Genomic DNA, 17,710 nt, shown 5'->3' with positions numbered 1-17,710 from the left:
CACACACACACACACACACACACACACACACACACACACACACACACACACACACTCCTAATTAGGAAGCATAGCAGAGGCTGGAGATGGGAAGGCAAAGTATTTGATAATTGCACTGTCATAATAAATTGGAGATTGTATCCTATTGACTAGAAGAAATGTAATTTGGGTTGTTTCCATTAGGAAAAAAAAACCCTCAATTTATTATTTTTAATGTCTATATAGGAGATGCAACGTAGCTTAGTGGATAGAGGGCCAGTCTTGGAGTCAGAAAGATCTGGATCAAGTCCTGTTTCTAATACAAACTGGCTGTGGGACCATGGACAAGTAATTTAATCCTTCAGTATCCTATGCACCTTTATAATACTATAAAGTTGAAAATGAGTTGGGGATCTACATGGAGAGAGGAAGTTTCAATACTAAGGAGTTTCATGAACTAATGAAATCACAGGTGATTCCCTACCCCCCTGCAAATTGTTAAAACTGTGTAAGCCTGTGTGTATACTTCACCAGATACATGATTTTGTTAATGGGGCTATTCCTTCCACTAGGCATCCCTGTTTATATGCCCCCTTCTCTCTTCTGACATTGCACTCTAGAGCAGGTTCTCATCATCTCATATCTTGATTACTGCAATAGCCTGCTGGTGGACCTGCCTGCCTCAAGTCTCTTCCCACTCCAATCCATCCTTCATTCAGCCACCAAAATTATTTTCTTAAAATATAGGTCTGGCGACATTACCTCCCCACCAACCTCCAAATTCCAGTGGTTCCTATTGCCTCCAGGAGCAAATTATCTTTCTTTGGAATTCAAAGCACTTCATAACTCAGCCCCATGCTAACTTTCCAGTCTTTTTACACCTTACTCCCCTAAACGTACTCTTCAATACAGTAACACTGACCTCCTTGCTGTTCTGTGAACGAGTCATTCCATCTCTTGGCTCCAGGCATTCTCTCTGGCTGTCCTCTATTCCTGGAATTCTTTCCCTCCATTCCAGCTACTGACCTCCCTGGTTTCTTTTAAGTCTCAACTAAAATCCCATCTCCTCTAGGAAGCCCTCCCCAACCCCTCTTAATGCTCTCAGTTAATTATTTCCTATTTATCCTGTACATAGCTTGTTTATATGTAAATATATTTGTTTGCATGTTGTCTCCCTCATTAGACTGTAAGCTCCTGGAGGGAATGGACTGTCTTTTGCTTCTTTTTGCATCCCTTTTCTAAGATAAGGAGAAATACTTCTATCTTTTTAATGTTACTTCCAAGCATTTGTATCATGTTGCTTCCATCCAGTGGGAGGCCTTCTCAAACTGCTCAGTGTAATACATGTAATATAATACATGTATGGAAACTAATCATTTTCTCTGCCAGGTAAAATGATCTCAACCTCATTTCTTATAATTATAGATTGTTAAGGAAAGAAGAATTCATAAGGTCATCTAATCCACTCTGAACATTTTTCAGAAGGAAACAGCAAGTTAGAGAATTTTAAATGACTTTCCAAGGTTACAAAGCTACTAAGTGGCAGAGCTGGGGCTCAAATTTACACTCTAGGATTCTTAGCACAATGCATGGCACACAGTAGGCACTTAATAAATGTATATTGACTGAGAGAATCCAATGACCCCTAAGTCTAGTGCCTTTTATTCTATATCAGGCTGTCTATACTTATTGACATCAGGCATCAAAACCAACAAACTAGACAACTTAATAATCCCACTATTTCATATACTCTATAATATTAATCTTCCTTTATATGAAAAATTGTGAAAAATATTTTAATCATAAAACTTATGCTGATCAAACATTACTTTCCAACATCAGAATTCTAAGACTATGAGGGTAGCTTGACTATCCTCACACTAACTGACTTGGCATAATAGCAGTTCCTGGAAATATAATGGATTCCTAGTTAAACTAAGTTAATAATGTCTCATGCAAGGGAGAGGAGCATGTTGCATAGCAGGTGGTGGAGCTGGAAGCTTAGTCCTACAAAAGGGACCACAAGAATAGGAAACTACAGAAAGGAAAAAATATTATGGAAACAAAAATTGGTTTAAAACAAATATTTGTGTAAAAACCCAAGATGGTTTGCATGAAAGAGCATCATTGTTGAAAATAAGTTTAATAATTCAAAAGATGGGGTAGAGCTCTTCAATATTCTGCCCATGCCTGGTACAACTATTTCTAAGTTTACACTTATTTGAAAAACACACTTTATTTCTCCCTCATCTCCACCTTGTGGTTTCTCTGACTTCCTTCAAGTTCCAGCTAAAATTCCACCCTCTACAGGAAGGCTTTCTTGATCTTGCTTAATTCTAGTGCCTTGCTTTTGTTGATTATTTTCAATCCTTCCTGTATTACAGATTGTTTGTACCTACTTGTCTGTAAGTTGTCTCCTCCATTAGATTGGGAGCTACCTGAGAGCAGGGACTGTTTTTTTTTTTCTTCCTTTTTTTTTTTGTATCATCAACATTTAGCACAGTGCTTGGAACATAGTAGGTGCTTTGTAAATGTTAACTGACTGAATGCTTTATAATTTCATAGTAAGAATTACGTATTTAGTTAACAGCAAGTATTCTTTAGAGAAAGGCAGAATTAGAAATTTTATTAAACACAAATACCATACCTCATGGCAGCTAGGTGGCACAGATGCTGGGCCTGGAGTCAGGAAGATTCAGCTTCCTTAGTTCAAATCTGGCCTTAGACATTTTTTACCTATGTAACCCTGGGCAAGTCACTTAACCCTGTTTGCCTCAGTTTCCTAATATGTAAAATGAGCTGGAGAAGGAAATGGCAAACCATTCCAATATCTTTGCCAAGAAAATCCCAATTGGGGTCATGAGGAGTTAGACATGCCTGAAAATGACTAGAATGAAAACCATATCCCTACAAAAATATCTCATTTATCAAAAGATAGGAATGGCAGCATGATATAGAAGGTAGAGCCAGACTTGGAGTCAAGAAGATTTGGGTTCAAATACAATCTCTGATACATATTGGCTGTACAATTCTTGGCAAGTCTCTAAGACTAAGCCTATAAGCCATAGAATAGTTGCTGATATGCATGGGTAGAGGGACATTCCTCTCTGAGAGGAACAAAGAACTTGGGGAGGATTAGGAAAAAAATAAAAGTTGGGTGCCCCCCCCACCTGTTTACTGGCCACAAAGATGATATAAACACTGGGTCACAGGGCCTCTCCACAGAACAATTTTAGGACTTAGGGATGGTGGTGGATGAAAGAGCTTTGACACAGCTGAATAGCATAGTTCTTCAAAGTACTCTCCACATGAGAAAGATAATTTTCAGGGGGGTTCAGAGTATTATCTAGCCCAAAACTTGAAGAGTGGTTGATCTTGAGTGTGAATTGATCTATAATACAGTATATTTGGAAGAATGAGAATAATTCTGCTTAGCCTCAGAGGAAAGAACTAGGAAAAATGGGTAGAATCTACAAAGAGGAAAATATAGACTCAATATGAGAGGAAAAGTTCCTAATACCTGGAGCTTTCCAAAAGTGGGAAGCAGTTGTTGGGGGTGCTATTAGGCTAAACAAACACTTGCCAGGTACACTGCAGAGAGAATCCTTTTCTAAGTGTAGGCTAGAATAGGTGATGAATAGATGAGATCACAAGGAAGAGTGTAGATACAGAAGAAGAGGCCAAGGACAGTTCTATGAGGGTCCCCCACACTTAAGAAGCAGTTGAAGGAGTGCTCAAAGAAATTCAAAAAGACTCAAGAGAGATGTTCAAAAAATAATTTTAAAAGAAGAAGATGACATGGGTTCTAATTCAGGAAAAGTTGTTTAAATTTTCAAGATCTCAAGAAGAATGAGGGTTCTAGAGAGGTCTGCCACTTTCCTACCTGTGTGTCTGTGGCCAAATCATTTAATTTCTCTCAAGCTCAGTTTTCTAATCTGTTAAAAAGGAATAATATTCAGCAAGCACTCCACAGGAAGGGTTATTGTAAGATCCAAGTGAAATAATGTACATAGATTGCTTTGCACACCTTAAAGTGTTATATGTCAGCTAATAAAATTAGTACCCCCTAGTAAAATAAAACTTCTTAAGGACAAAACCTATTTCCTCCCTTTATTTTTGTATCCCTATAACTTAGCACAAGGTACCTTGAGCACAGCAGGAACATAACACAGTTGCCTGCTAAAATGGATTGAGCAACAAATTATGAATGTAATTCTAAATGAAATTCTAAATGTTGGTCATTTATTAAAAGTTCATAAGATAATAATGAGGATTGTGCATTTCAATTGTAAAGATAATTGCAATTTTAAGATGTAAGCCATTTGTCACATAAAACACCAAAATTCTCCGGCAGCTCAGTTAAATAATCTTTTGACAGTGCAGTCTCATGTAAATAAACTCTGTAGTTTTAGAATCAAGTAGATATGGCCTAAACCATACAATTTTTATCAAACTCAGAAAGCCCCAACACTAAATTAAACCTTGAGGTAATGTAAAACTTTTACACAGTTGTAGACACTGATGTCACTTTTTGTACAACAATATTACCATTTCAGACTTTTATTTCACTGACTTCATGAGCAAGGAACAGTATAAACACTTTATATGAAATAAATTTAGAAATGTGGAGGTGGTGAGAATGCCCATCAATGTATACATTATCCTAATTCTGTCACCTCAAATAGATGATTGTATCAAATTAATATTTACCATCTATTCTTATGGCTTTGCAAGCCTCCCCCTACGTCCTGTCCCAATTTTTCATAAAGATATGATCATTTATTAATTTAAAACACATTTTGGCTAAAACAAATATGCTAGTCATGTCAAATGAATGTCAATAAAAATGACTCAGAGATAATTAAACATTGTATACTTAATGGGCAGATAGTTTATAGATAAATTACTTCAAACAAAAAATTAGATTTGATTTCTTGACACATCTTTTATTTTAAAAGACAAAAAGGAGACAAAAATGCTTTCACTTCTAAAAATAGGGGCAAATTCCCTCCATTTCAAGGTCAGCATTAGCCCATTTCAGAGATTTAAGTCCTCTTGACATAAAGTATAAATTTCAGGTGCCCACCAATTCACCATGATGATCGCTACAATCATACATTTATTGAACAGTGTTTATTATGCACAGCAGGAAAGGCAGTTCTTACTAAATTCAGCAGGACTGTGTAAAAAAGACTTCCCTGTGGATAAGATGATTATAATATAATTTAAGCCTATTTTATGTTTTACACAGTAATTAGAATGTTTCCTTATCATTAATGTTTAGAAAAGGTCCACAATACACAATGTACAATATACTAAATATATAGACATTATCATAGACTTTGTATATAGGACATAATCATCTCAGTGATTCAATCCCTTGGTTATTTACATGAATTCAAAATTTGAGAGGTGGTCTGGTACATTTCTAAGCCAGAGATCTGGGTTCAAGTCCCATCTCTGATGCTACTGGCTGTGTGAAGCTGGGTAAGTCATTTAATCTCTCAGTATCCCAGGCAAATGTTTATGACTACAAATTGAAGAAAAGGTGCTGACCTGCATTGGTAGAGGGTATTTCCTCAGCTGGGAATTCCCTAGACCAATGAAACCACAGGTTCAGCTCCTATCAAATAAATTTGATTCAGCTATGTATTTTGGCATCTTCCAAATATACCTAAGGTCTCTGACAAGTAGAAAATCATTCTAATAATAGTATTTTGTAACAATATATTTCCTAGCATATCTAAGCATCTAAACTTCATATAAGCTAGCAGAGACATAAAGGATTTTGTCCTTCTAAAGTAAACAGATAACTTAGATTTATTAATGGGAACCACTGAAGGATTTCTTTTCCAAGCCACGCTAATTCTGTCCCAATACAAGTATCTGTGCCAAAACATCATACCAGTCTTGAATTAACACATGGGATCAAATGAATGAAAATCTCCAATCTCCTTCCACTTCTCATGGAGAGTCACTTACTGCAGGGAAACAACAACAACAAAAAAATTCCCTCCTGGAAATGAATCAGAGAGCAGATCCATCATTCGGTAGCCAGAATATGATTCAGCAGAGCTTTGTATAAAAAGTATAAAGTCCAAAAACTACCCAAAAAGGGCTCTGGAAGCAGTGGACTGTTTTTCAGCCCTCCTGGAATCCCTTGCTGATAGTTTCTGTGAATTTCTGACTGTGAAAGGAGAACATAGTAGGATGACAAGGGGGTGACCTTCAAAGAACAGCAAAACGTACTAGGGACACGTTTCACCAAGTAAAGGTAGGATACAACAAGTATAGTTTATGACAATAGGTTTGTGATAAGCTGACTAAATATAGATAACAGGCAGGAAAACTGGCTACTTACACAATTAATGACAATATAACAGGATGCACCTAAGGGGAAATAATTTGCAAATTTTTGTTTGCTTTTTAGTTCATCATGAGATAATAACTATGACTGTATTTTTATTACCTTCATTAAGCAAAGGCTAAATAGGAAATAAACCACCACTAAACCTAATTCCATTTTCTGGATTTCAAAGAAGGATATATGAGGTGTTTGTTTGTTTTTAAGAAATAATTAAGCTGTGTTTATATACCAGAAAGAAAAGTTAGGATTTGAAACTTCACACAACTTTATATGATTTATACCTTTTTTTTTAGAATGATCTGAGATCTGGATTCAGCTTTATAGTAATACAAATTCTTATACAGAAATGTCAGAGATTTTCCCTGATTTTAAATCAAACACTTGAAATCAATATCATGTAATTATAATTGTCTTCATTATTTGTCTTCATTATTAAATCTAAGAAAATACTAAAAGTTCAGGAGATTTACCTTCAGACTGTTTCAAAATTCTTTAGTGAGTTCAAATTACATCAATAGTCAACACGATGACTTCTGTGTCAGTTTTGAATGACATGATTTACGTAAAGGGCTTTGTAAACCTTAAAGGGATAGATAAATGTGACCTATTTTGACTTGGGTTTGTCAAGGGAAAGGAATGAGAAAATGAACCTGCAACTTGGAAAATAATGAAGAGATTCACTAAAAACATGTTTTTTTCTTGCTGTTTCAGTTTTCAGATGTTTGATGGTTTTTTTAGATGTTTTTCCAAATTTTTTTTTTCAGTGTGTACTTCAAAAGGGTCAATATTCCAAGGGTACACAACTTCAAGGCTCAAAGTATTTCTGAAGGATTGGTGTTATCTATGACTCAAAAATTAGAGTCAGATTAGTTGATTTTTGTTACAGGTTTATAATATTTCCTTTAAAAGTTATTTTGAACTGGAGCTTTGTGAACTTCCCATTCCCTTTCCTACTTTCAAACTTCTAAATCAGCTTGGCTGTCTTTTGCTAGAACAAGGCCAAAAAGGCAAGGGGAGTCCTCCCTTGTGGTTTCATATGCCTTTTTGTCATGGTCTAGTGAAAAAGAGTAATTTTTTTAAAATTTAATTTTACATACACTTAATCCTTACTTTGGACTCAAAGCTACTCAATAATTCATGCTAGTATTTTTTCAACTTTGAAAACTATTTGGTTTCAGATTTAAAAATTGGCTCATGTGAAAATATAACTTTTTCAATGTAAAATCTCAACAAAAAGCAGTCCCCCAGTTCAATTAAACAAGCATTTATTAAGCACCTACTATGTACAAGGCACTATGCCTTGTACTGGCAATACAAAGATGAAAAATGACACAGTACCTCCCTGCAAAAAGCTTGCAATCCAGTTGTGTCTCAAAAGTTTGTTTGGAAAAAAATAAGTTGATTGGAATTCTGAACCTATTTTTTCCACAGAAATAGTATTATATATATAGTATTATGTTTCCCCAGCTTGCCCCCAAAAGTTTATTTAACTTAGAATGTAATGATGATGATGATAAAGCATTTATATAGAGCTTTAAAGTTTGCCAAGTGCTTTATTTCATTTGATCCTGACCACAATTCTGTAAGCTGGTCCCTTTATTAGCCCCATTTTGTAAACAATGTAGCACAGTGTTGTAGCTATACTACTGCACAACCTAATCATCATGTTGAGTATTTCTATAGGAAATACATTCAGAGTCCTAACCTGAAATACCAGCAACATATTACATCAATTCATTTATTCATTCACTCATTTCATCAGTGTTTATGAAATGCCTACTAAGTGCCAGGCACTATGCTTAGTGCTAGGAATACAAAGACAAACAAACTAACAAACAAATCCTGCCAAGAAACCATCATTCCCCTCTTCCCATTTAGGGAGCAAGAAGGAAAACCACTAGTCAGGCCTAGATGAGGTCCCAACAGAAGTGGATTTCTACTAATGGTAGAAGAGCTTTCTACGATTGTAAGCCCCTCTCTGGTACATTTCTCAGTCTTGGCCACCTCCTTTTCTTTCACTTTTTTTTTCCCCGTTATGTTTATTGGGATTAGCATGCCCTTTACCTTTCCTTATCAGTATCTACTGTTTTATGACAGGGCTTCTGACCTTTCTTTGTTTCTGCATAATCAGTAAGCCATCTTAAAGTTTCTTCATTTAGCTATCCCTGAAACAAGCACACAATCTTTCTGAAACTGCCTGGTAGGTTTTTATAATAGTATGCTGGTAAAATGGAATTAGAAATGTTCTTATTCTCTTTTGACTTAGAAAAGGGGACCCTGTGAAGTAAAACTAATGGATCCCTGAGGTTCACAAAAGACCAAAGATTCATCTACATTTTAGGATAAATAGACAAACTTACTGAGAATTTTGGGCATTTACAGTACTGGGCATAGGACACTTTAAGACATGAGTTCTTCATCGTTTTTTATGTGTCATGGACAACTTTGGCATTCTGAAGAAGCCTATAGATACTTTCTCAGAAAAATATTTTTAAAGGCACAGAATAAAATTAGTACAATTACAAAAGGAAACCAATTATATTTAAATGAAGGCATCATGAGATATTTTTCCCATTAAAATTCATAGTCCCCTTGGAGTTCCATAACCCTCAGATGAAGTACTCTTGCTTTAAAGAGTTTGGGAAAGGGAAGAGAGAGGACATAGGTAGGCACAAGGCCTGACTGACAAGCTGTGACTGACAAACCCTTATTAGTGGTAGTCAGATGGAGAAATGCTCTTTGGGAACTTATCACTCTATGTCCTTTCCCTTTGCAACTAAAGACCTCACTCTGGATCAGTAACAGAGGGAGATGAGGGACTAGGATGAAGATGGTGGGATACTCAGGAAGCAGTAAAAGAAAATCCCAAATTTTGGCCAATGGAGAAAAAAAGGAACTTCCTCCGGTAGTAATTTGGATGTAAGACAGTAACTGTCCATTTGTATTTATTGTCACTAGTTGGTTAAGGATGTTGTTGAGTACTGAAGTTCATAAAATGCTTCCTCAGCTCATACAGATGGAGGCCACACACAGATATTTTGTTAGATTTCTGGAGATCCCACCCAATTCAAGAGAGATTGCACTTTCCCATTCTTACGCCAGGTCAAGACATAGTGAGATGAAGAAATCCCGTGTATAGATCCAGATAATCCAAGCCAAAATTTTCTGTTTCCTTATGCTGGTCAAAACATATTCTCTGCCTCTCCTAAATTACTCGGCTTATCGTAGGACAGGCCAGGACTTTGCTTGGAGGAAGACAGCCAAATACTGTAATTTCCATTACGCAGTCTGTTCAGCATTCATTCAAGGAATATCTATTCCCATGAAAATAGATCACAAACTATTGACTAGGACCCACCAACTCTCAAGGAAATACCTTACAAGTGAAGTAAAGGGAATCTTTGAAATCTACCACATAAGACTGAATGGGGCATGTATTACATGTAAATCTTTTCTAGGTTACTATTATCAAGTCTGACTTTCTTCCTTACAATTGTCAATGGGTAGGAATGTGCACTGTAATCAATGCAAGGATACTTCATGCACCCTTTCAGAGCAAAGTATAGAGGAAGGGAGAAAGAGGCAGAATAGGAAGAAATGTCTTGCCTTTCTTCTCACAGAACAAATCACAGATTTAGAGTTGGAAGGAAATTTAGAGGTAGGTCATTTAGTTAAATCCCTTTATTGTACAAATGAAAAAATGAGACCCAAGGTCATTCAGCTAATAGGTAGCAGAGATGGGATTCACACTCAGGTCCTTTCATTCCAAATCCAGAACTCTTTTCCTTGTATTAAATAACCATTTTACAGAAAAGTCTTTTTATATAATAGGAACCATAAGATTAAAATGTCTCACACCAGGTATAATGGGCACAAAGGGAAAAGAAAATGAACTTCAAACACTAAGGCATAATCACCTGATCTCTACTAATTCAACACCTGAGAAGATTTTTTTTTTTTCAAATTAATTTCCTATTCAAGACCATAGAGCATAAAAAAAAGCAAAGGAAGAAAATACAAATGAACAGCCTCAAAATTTAGTTTTCAACCACTCAAGAAATATTTATTGAGGCCTTCCTAATGTGGAAGATGCATGATGTAGAGACATAAGGAACAGCCTGAAGGTAACTTAAAATTGAAGTCTGAAAAATGTCCTTGTATCACAGATATTGAAGGAAAAATGGAAGGGAGGAAACAGAAAGGAAAAAAAAAATTGAGACAGGAGAGTAGAAAACGTCACAAAGTAACTAATTTCTGAGGAATAAGAGATACTGGGTCTTAGTCTATCAGTTTTGTGTAATCAGTCTCATTTTATTTTTTCAAAGTGAATAAATGCTTACTAACAAAAAAATCTCAGAAACTGGAAAAATAAAATACAAGGAGATTTTGTTGCTTAACATCATGATAACTCACTGTAGTTGGCATTATTCATTATTACATATTACATCAACAGTTATTTGACATTAAAGTATTTTCTCTAGTCCAATAAATCATGCTAAAGATTTCATAGTTTATTCAATATTTCTTTTATAGCAGTTATTTTCAAAGTATAGTTTGGGGCCATAGGTAGTCCCTTCTTTTCCAGGTATAGGTAGGACCAGAGAACTCCTGAGGTCCCCTCCAACTTTAAAATTCTGTGGTGGTGCTCCAGGTAGTACACAAGCTGATTTTTTTAATGCTTATGCTTATAGAAATATTATTATATGACAATATACATTCAGCTACTATACTTATAGATCTAAAAGGGAGTACAGTATAGTGCAGGTGCGGGGAACTTGTGACCTAGAGGCTACATGTGGCCCTATAGGTCTTCAAGTGTGGCCCTTTGACTGAATCCAAACTTCGAAGAAAAATCCTTTTATTAAGAGTAACCCTGAGGCAGCAGGTTCCCCACCCTGGTATAGTGGATAGAGAGCCAGCCTCCGAGGAGGGAAGATCTGAGTTTAAGTGCCACTCCCAGTCCATTCCAGCTGGTGAACCTTGGGCAAATCACCTAACCCCAAAGAGCTCTATACAACTCTAAGACTAAATTGCAGAGAAAATGCTAATATGCACTGGTAGAAGGAGTTACCTCATCAGAGATCACCTTGTAGTACTGAAATCAAAGCTCTAGGCCTTTTTTCCTAGTTTTAGTATCTAATGAAAATAAGAGATCAGTTCATTGGCTTTTCACCAAAATTAATTTTGTGGTATACTTGTGGTAGCAAGCAAGCACTAGCACAGTAAGTGGTCCAAAATCAAACACAATCCAAAGAAACTAGAGGACCAATGTTTTAGAGTCTTTCCAAAAGTACTACACTATTCATGGTAAGAAAGATTGTGACCCACAGATCCAAGAAACAGCCCTTATGAATTCAATACTTCAAAATGTATTTCAATATTTCAATACTTCTATGATTTCATGGGTGTGGGTACTCCTATCATCAAAAGATCATACCTCCATGCCTCAGGAGTTACTCCTTCTAAATTGCACTGACCAAAAACTTTAATTGCATGGTGGCCAATCTACTGCTGATAATTCTCTTCAAACATAGATAGATTGATTCTTAGAGAGACAATTGACCAAACCGTGCTTGAAACCATTTAATTAAGTGCCTACTATGTGTGAGGCATTGTGCTAGGCCCAGAAATTCCAGCTTTGAAGGTCCTACTAAAGTTTGTGGCGCAGCCTTTGAGGACTCTACATTGTGATGAGGTATCTAAGTATTTATAATAATAATGACAACAGCTAGCATTTTATAGTGCTTTAAAGTTTGTAAAGTATATTACAAATATCTCATTTTATCCTCACAACAATCCTGGAAGGTAGGTGCTATTACTACTGCCATTTTTTCAGATGAGGAAACCGAGGCAGAGAGAGATTAAATGTCTTGCCTAGGATTGGTCACACAGCTAGTAAATGTGCCTAAGGTTGGATATGAACTCAGGTCTTCCTGATTCCAGGCCCATCATTTAATGGACTGTGCCAACTGGGATTTCATTTGGGGTTTTTCAGGAAAAGTTAAGAACATAAATATTATATTATAGCCATACTATTATATTAGTGTTTGCTAACAAGATCTAGAACTCTGTATTAGATATTACTAGTCTACTAGTAAAAAACAAAAAAAAGACCCATTTCCATCCTTAATTCATCTAAATAGAATATTACATTCAATGACTTAAAAAAAACATTATTAAGTAAATGCTTACTAGGCTATATCTTTTTTGAAGATTTTATTCTAAATATTGCTCAGAGATTGTAAAGATGACTAATCATGTACAAATAAAAACCACTTTATAAAAATCTTGTGAGTTTTTTGTACAATGAAGAAAACTTGCCTTTTGTTCTCAAAACAATTCATCTTTAATTTTTTTCTTTTTTGTATTCTAAAATATAGCAGGTTGAGTCAGGCAATGTAACTAGATATCTCTACTTCACTAGACCTAAGTTAAGTAGATCTTAAGTACTTTAATTATTAATCCTGAGGCATAAACATGTTCCAACTTTGTTTTGTTTTTGGTTTAATGGATGAAATAAAACAAAAAGCATTTAAAAACAAACATCTCCTTCCCTCCCCAGTAAGATCCAAGCATTTCTTCAGGAAGACCTCTCTCTTTCATAATTCAATTAACCTGCAAGCTTACCAAGTAAACACGATGAACAGTGTCTTTCAGCACATTATAACACTGCTTCAATGTCCTAGTATTTATAAACCAAATACTGAGTATTTTTTTAAAATCAAAGTTCTGCTTGAAGACCTAAATTAAAGAAGATTGACAGAAAAATTCCAAAACATGATCACCTGCAGCAAGGAATTGAGCATGTTTGGTAGTAGTGTCTATTCTCGGTCCTGTGATGAGGGAAACAGTAACCCTGTTTCACTGAGAGGAAGTCGTGCTAATAGGGCACTGGCTAAGAAGCCAGATTAGGCAAAAACGACTCTCTCTGATTCTAGCCAACAAAGTAACTTCTGATCTTGACCATTTTACACAGAAGGCAAACATAATGACTTACTTATTTTTAAATTTCACTTGGGCTAAATTGCTATGAACTTAGCTGCTAAGCAACTCTTTGCAACCAACATGACAGCAAAAGCCAGGAGGTTATTAAATTGCTGCTCTTTAACCACAGAGAAAAGGAAAGCATCATAAATTATTATGACGGATAGGGAAGTCAACATGATATAATAGATAAAACTTGGAGTTAGGGAGACAGAGCTGCTCATGGTACTTGTGCTTCTCTGGACAAATCACTTAACCTTTCAGTGTCTCAGACAACGCTATAGAGCTCACTTATAAATCATAGATGGGCTGAAGCTGGGTATGTGTTTTAAAAATCTGTCAGTCATTTCAGTAACTAACCCATCAAAATAACCTTGGGAATACATCCCACTCTGTTTTTGCTTCTTGCTTCCAGAGACTTATAGTGAGACTTTCTAGACCTAAATAACATATAAAATATGATGACCTGATACTTAAAAGGCAGAAGAAAAATCTCTTGATATTTACTGCTGCCTTTTTTCTGTTTGAGACAGAGAGAAAGAGAAAGAAAAAGACAGTGGTAAACAGAAGGAGAGGAAAGGAGGGAGAAGGAGAAAGAAAAAGAGACAATGAAAAAGAGAGAATAAATATTAATACCTCTGGAAGCCTAATAGAAAGGACATGTAATCAACATTTGATTCAAAAGAAATAAAAAAAGCTATAAGTTGTTCAGTAACAGATATTTTAAAGGAAGAAGTCTTATATTTTTATTAGAATTCAGATTGAAAAAAGAGCCTATGAAATACTGCAATTAATGAGAAATCTGCTGTGTTTCCTTGATGACCTCAGATATTAGAACTTTCTAAATACCAAACTGGCCCTAAAGACATTCACATTGCATTTATACTGATAGCAGTAGATGTTAAATATGAGAATCTCGTGGAAAAATCTGATCTCTCAGAAAGAGCTGGAGAGAAGAAGATCCCATTTGAACATCCAAAATCCAAGGAAGCCTTAACTTTTAAAAATTGTTTGCCCTTTCTTCTTTTAAAGTATTCAATAATTAGATTAAAATTAAAATATTATAATAAACAATCAATACAAATTTGTTCAACTCTAGGATTTGGAAGTAGATGACCTTGGGCAAGTCAACAACTTCATTTAGACTCAGTTTCATCATATGTAAAATGAGGGGGCTTGGCCTGAATAATCTCTAAAATCCCCATTATATTCTGATCTTATTAGGTTACCACTATGTCATTATTATGTAGAAGAGTCCTCTAGTGACCACAGATATATCCCTCACTGCTCTGATTATTTAACATTAGTTAATTAATTATTAATTACAGTAAATTAATTATTAATATTAGTTTAAAAAAGCAGTAATGTCAGCTGTGTGTATGTGTGATTTCAACACACATCACAGCTTTCTTCCTCTGTTAAAATTATGGAGCTTAAAGAAGAACTTTGCTCCTCTATATTTTGGAAGTCATTGTCACACAGTAGAAAGACCGGGTTCCAATTCCAGTTTTGCTACTGATCTAAACCAATCAGAATACTGTATATTAATTTCTCAGATAACCTTTTAATATTTAGCCATATTTTGATATGTAAAAATAAAGGAATGCTATTTTATTTTTAAGTGAGTATATCTTGCCTCACAAATGGATTTGGAAATATATGTAATCACTTATGTAAAATGCTAAAAGGATATGCATCAGTATTCGAAAGAACGCTGCCGGGATGTTAGACAAAAGCTTTAAAAGAAAACCAACAAGCTCCAAGTATGTTAAAAGATAACACAAGTTCAAAAAGTAAATTAATCATAAAAATGAAACATTAGTTTTAAGCTCATTTATAGTGAACTATAACTGAACCACTAGGGAATTTGTTAAAAGTGACAGTTATGTGTTTCATACCCAAAATAGACTTTAATTCTGAAAAGATAGGGTCTACATCAGATATGGTTTTTAGGCTTCATTACTGTCTGACACGAGAAGGTGGCTCAGGCAAACCCCTCAACATGCACCCTTGATTTCTGTCCTCTCCAGCAGATTGCCCCTAATACAACCTCCCTGCCCCTTCTCTAATCCTGGATCTCTTCCTAACTACTGGATCTTTCCTTGTTGCCTACAAACACACATGTTTCTTGATATGTTCATCTCCACTAGATTTCTAGCATCCCCTATTAGATATCTTCCTCCTCCATTCATGGCTAAACTCCATGAGTAAGCACTCCACACCCAGTACCTCAACTTCCTCTCGTCTCACTAGATCCTAAACACTAATCTCTGGCTTTTGATGCAATCTTTCAAATGAAACTGTTCTCTCTTGGTTTTTCTCTCACCTACCTGACCACTCTTTTTCAGTCCCTTTTGATGGATCGTCATTCAAGTCAGTCACACCTACCATCTGAGGGTTTCCCCAAGGCTTTGGGGAACTCTTCTGCTCTCCCATTCAATCTTGCTTGGTTGTTTCTTTCGATCCCATGGGTTCAGTTATCATCTCTATGCAGATCTATGTATCCAGTCATAACCTCTCTCCTGAGTTCTATCTGAATGAGTTTTTTTCTAAATCTCAAACTGAATGTCCCACAGACACCTCAAACTCAACATGTCTAAAACAAATTATTATTTCTCCCCCAACTCTCCCTTATTCCGAACTTTCCTATTGTTGTTGTTCATCCTTCATTTTCTAAGAGAACCAATGAAATCATAGGTGATGTCTTAATTTGCATGTGAATTGGATTTAACTGAGGCAGAGTTGCACAAAGTCAGCCTCACTCTCTCTTCCAGAGTTAATGAAGTCCAGTGGTAGGACAAAAGACAAGAATACTAGGGATGGCCCAGAATGCCGTGGATTATCCTGGCATCTTTAATGCCTCCACAGAGTCTGCTTCAGACACCTTCATGGACATTGGAACAAATTGTTCTCCTCTACCCAATCCACTGGCGAAAGTCTTTACATATTTAGGGAAGACATCTCTCTAATTCACCCATGGATTTGAGGCCTATAGGTTATCCTCCACCTGGTTTAGTCCATCTGCCGGGATGGTTTTACCGGGGTCTGGCTGCTGTGCATGCTACAGCTTCTTGGAGCCACAAGTGAGAGTTGAGGGCAGTTAGACACCAGGGGTGGATAAGCAGCCCTGAAAATGATCCTCCCTAAACACCCCATATACCCCTAGGATACCACAACCTTCTCAGTCTCCCATGTAGGCTCAAAACCTCACTGTTATCCTTGACTCACATATATTCACTTTACACACTCAATCTGTAGTCAAGTCTTACCATTTCTACTTTCACAACATCTAGACTATTGCAATAGCCTTCTAATTCTCTACTCAGTTGCCAAAAAGATTTTCCTAAAACACAGGTCTGACTGTGTCACACCTCCTAAGGGCTCCCCACCCCAAATAAACTCCAGTAGCTCTCTACTACTCCCAGGATCAAAATACAAAGTGACCTGTTTAGCATTTAAAATCCTTCACAACCTGGCTCTTTCCTACCTTTCCAATCCTCTTATTACTTTATGCCCTTCAATATATTCTATGATCCAGCAACACTGGCCTTCTTGCTTTTCCTTATAAAAGACACACTACCTTCCATGCCTTTTCACTGCCTGTCGTTGGAACGCTCTCCTTTCTCACCTCCACCTCTTGGCTTGGCTTCCCTGATCTCCTTTGAGACTCAGGGCAAATTTCTACTTCTGCAGGAGGCCTTTCCCCACTCCCCCCCCCATCAATGCCAGTGCCTTCCCTATGAGATTTCCTTCTATTTGCGTTGTATATATATTGCATGTACATGGGTGTTTACATGTTGTCTCCTCCACTAGACTGTGAGCTCAATAGTAGGCAGTCGTGGCACTTAACAGTACCTGGGGCATAGGAAGCACTAAATATGTTTATAACATAATAACATAATATTGTTGTTGCAGTTGTTGTTGTCAGAGAAAGTAGAACAAAGTTTTATTTTAAATAATAATAATGATAGCCTTGTTATAAAGTTTTAAGGTTTATAAAGAGCTTTACAATTACTACCTCATGTTAATCTCCATAACGACACTGAGAGATAGGTGCTATGATTATTCCCATTTTACAGATGAAGAAACTGAGGCAAAAAAAAAAGAATTTAACATAGCTAGTAAGTATCTGAAGCCAGATGGATTTGAACTCACATTTTCCTGCCTCTGAGTTTAGCCCTCTATCCACTGAACCACCTCGTTGCTGCCTTTTTAAAATATATAACTAAAGGAATCCCTAGGCAGCTAGGTGATGCAGCAGATAGAGTGCAGAGCATGAAGTCTGGAAGACTCATTTTCCTGAGTTCAAATCTGGCTTCAGACACTTCTTAGCTGTGTGATCCTGGGCAAGTCACTTAACCCTGATTGCCTCAGTTTCCC

General features: G+C 36.3%; 1 protein-coding gene across 1 annotated transcript in view; it reads right to left on the bottom strand.

Annotated features, from left to right (window-relative positions):
- Positions 1-17,710, bottom strand: part of NT5DC1 (5'-nucleotidase domain containing 1) — a 250,170-nt gene that overhangs the window by 148,346 nt on the left and 84,114 nt on the right. The gene's annotated exons all lie outside the window — the stretch shown is intronic.

This window comes from Vombatus ursinus, unplaced genomic scaffold (assembly GCF_900497805.2).
Source record: "Vombatus ursinus unplaced genomic scaffold, bare-nosed wombat genome assembly UNPS02006779.1, whole genome shotgun sequence".
Classification (NCBI taxonomy): Eukaryota; Metazoa; Chordata; class Mammalia; order Diprotodontia; family Vombatidae; genus Vombatus; species Vombatus ursinus.
Note: the sequence above shows the minus strand (reverse complement) of the source record. Positions and strands in the feature narration are given on the sequence as shown.